Source organism: Monodon monoceros, unplaced genomic scaffold (genome assembly GCF_005190385.1).
Source record: "Monodon monoceros isolate NGI ecotype Baffin Bay Population unplaced genomic scaffold, NGI_Narwhal_1 Super_Scaffold_22, whole genome shotgun sequence".
Taxonomy (NCBI): Eukaryota; Metazoa; Chordata; class Mammalia; order Artiodactyla; family Monodontidae; genus Monodon; species Monodon monoceros.
The window spans coordinates 83,082,545-83,086,080 of record NW_021703779.1 but is presented as its reverse complement, the minus strand read 5'-3'; positions in this window follow the sequence as shown (position 1 = coordinate 83,086,080).

Here is a 3,536-nt window from a genome sequence, read left to right as displayed (position 1 = left end):
CATTTAATCCTCACACTAGTACAGGTTGTATTATCCCCTGTTTTGCAGTTAAAGGCTGAGAACTGGTTTACCCAAGCTCACACAACCACCAAGCTGAGGTTCCAACACTCCAATCTAAGTTCAATTACTTATTTGCACTGGACTATGCTACCTCTCTGCCACTTCTATAATGACTTTCACAGCATCCTTAATTGCATTTTTAACACTTTTCTTGAAATATAATTCAAACATAATATAATTTATCCACTTCAAGTGTACGGTATAAATGCTTTTTAGTATTAAGTTGTGCAACTATAACTAAAATCTAATTTTAGAACATTTTCACCTCCCCAAAAAGAAACTGTATACTCATTAGCAGTCACTCTTCACTCTCCCTTCCTCTAGACCTTGGCAACTACTAATCTACTTTATGTCTCTATGGATTTGCCTATTCTGGACATTTCATATAAATGCAGTCATGCAATACGTGGCCTTTTGTGTCTGGTTCTCTTCCTGTAGCATAATGTTTGCAAGATTCATCTATGTTGTGCCATGCAAGGTTCATATATGTTGTGCCATGTATCAGTACTTCATTCCTTTTTATGACTGAGTACTATTCCATTGCATAGATATACAGTTGAACTTTGAAAATTATGGGTTTAAACTGTGTGGGTCCACTTACAGGTAGACTTTTTTCAATACAGGTGGCCCTTCATATCAATGGGAGTGGCATCCATGGAGTCAACCAACCACAGATCCTGTACTATGTTTATTATCCACAGTTGGTTGAGTCCACTGATTTGGTACCCACAGATACGGAAGACCTACTATGGGACTTCAGCATCCGGGGATTTTGGTGTCCAAGGCAAGTCCAGGAACCAATTCCCTGGGGATACCAAAGGACAACTGAATTACCTTTTGTTTATCCATCCATTAGTTGATAGATATTTGTATTGTTTTCACTTTTTGATTATTTAGAGTAATGCTGCTATGAACATTCAGTTGCTTTTTCACATGTAAAATATCCTCAGCATTTTTATTTGGTGTGTCTGTTCAAAGGCCAACAGAGTAGTGTACTTTTGGCTCATTTAGGTATCTGAAAAAAAGTTGAGTATGGCTGGAAGCCTAGAATAAAGATTTTGAAGCAGACAGTGGTGAAAGTTGAAGTTAGAGACCATTTTGAAGATTTGATCTTTTTCAAAGAGCACATGGAAGCCACGGAAGACTTTTAATCAGGTGAAGTGATTTGTTTGTAATTGTAGAAAGACAACTTTGATTATATTGTGGAGAAAATATTGGAGCGGAGGCAGGAAGACTGATTAGGAGTCTATTTCAGCACCAGCTTTAGAAAAGTCAAATCTATGCATTGCTCTCACCCAAAAGATGTTGCTTTATTTCTGTCTGGTACTGAGGTTTCTCTTCAGCTATGGCAGATGCAGTATCCTATGAAGTAATAATTCAAAATGCTCTTAAAATATTTATCCAGCCTACTTTGATTGTGGGTGGTAACCCTTTCCTTTCTAAGTAACAGTTCCTTGGACCTTTTGGTCGACATTTAGTGTCAGAGTGAGAGAGAATGTCAGAGATCTTATAATCGGATCCGTTCAAACTATGTAAAGTAAAATGAAGCTCAGGGAGATTGTTTCATCAAGATCACATCTGTGTGACATATGTCTCTTGACTTCCAGTAGAATATTATTTCCACACAACATGCTTCTTTTCCCAACTTAGCATCTACTATTCAACATGTATTTGTGGAGAACTTGTTTGTGGCCTAGAACTAACTGTGTAAACTACTGTGAAGATTGTTGAAAATGTAATTCTTTTTTGCCCTTTAGAAGCTGTTGATGAGATGAGGCTTATTTGTCTGAGTTTCTGGATAATAGTAATAGCGCTTAGCGTCCCTAGAGGCATGACAAAAGGTAAAGATCAGCATGATTTTGACTTTCATCCTTAGGCAGGGCATCTACTCAAATCCCTGCCTCACAGCTTTTTGTGAGCAATAAATGAGATAATGTGAGCTATGTGTCTTTCACAACGTCTGGCACATAGTAAGTGCACAATGATGTTAGGGAAAAAAGTGCATTTATCAAAGGACAAGCTCTATTGGTTGTCTGAGAAGAGAAGAGGGGGATTAATGTGGGCTAGAGTCATTGGAGAAGAAGTTATGGAGGTAAGGACACTCTGAATTGGGCTTTGACTGAATAGAAAATACTGCTTCCCTTTCTAGGCCGGTCAAGTAGAGTGAAGTCATACATAGCAAAGGAGTCTGGCGTTGCCTTCTAGAGATTGCCTTCTTCCTTTACTTAATATGGCCTCCAATGCAACTTTAGAAATAAATGCTCCTGAGAACTTGGAATTTAATGGTATTTTATCACTAGTGGAAATGTATGGCTATTTCAGAATGAGTCATGAAGATTAGCAGTATGTTTATTGGTTATATAACATGATTCACAACTTGGAAAAAATCTAGGTTAGTTTTCAGGAAATATTTTATGGACTTTGAATCCTTGGTTCAAATTTTTTCCTTTGTGGCCTTTTAAGATGTAGTACCTTAGAGAATTGAAACAATAGCCTAACAACTTTAAAAGCTATTGCTTCATCCTTTTTCTTTACTCTGTAAAGTAGTGATATGAATTTGCCCTCTTAGCCTAACTTATTTTCTTCTAATGGAAAGATTTGCTCACATAAAACACATCAGTACAAGTGTGATTAGCCATACCATGTACTGATAGATTTGATCTTAGGTCCAATTGCTTGAACTATTACCATTTACCAGACTTTTCTATCAGGCTCTTTAGTCCTGGTCAATGAAAATTGCTGTAAATATCCAGAATTCCCTATATTTTTCTTATGTATTACACGGAGACCTAAAAGCACATGGTAATTCTAGGATTTCCCAATTGGCAGTTCAAAACTTAGCACAGACAAACTTGGCTAATTATCTGTCAGCATTTGAGGTGGAATTTAAAACAAGAATGTTAAGTGATGCTTTAAAAATTGAGTATTTTTAGTCAAGTAAATATGAAATAAATGGCAGTTACTTCTTAATTTTGTGATCTGTAGCAAAATACTTAACTTCTGATTCTAAGCTGCTTTTTTGAAAACTGGAAATAATAAAACTACCTACATCACAGGGAGCATAAACCATAAAGTAAAATAGTGTATAAGAAAGAAGCTGGTCACCAGCCAATAAAAATAATTTCCCTCTAATGAGCTCTTACTTTGCAAAGTACTTTACTAAATGCATGCATGGGTTTCCTAGGGCTGCCATAATAAAGTACTACAAACTTCGTGGCTTAAAAGAGAAATTTATTTTCTCAGAATTCTAGAGGCCAGAATTCTGAAATCAAGGTGTCAGCAGGGCCATGGTTCCTTCGAAGGTTATAGAGAAGATTCCTTCCTTCTTCTACCTTCTAGTTGTTACTGAAAACCCTTGGCGTTCCTTGCTTTGCAGATGCATCACTCCAATCTCTAACTCTGGCTTCACAAGGCCTTCTAGCCTGTGTGTCTGGGACTCTGTCCAAATTTCTCTCTTCTTATAGGGCATTGTCATA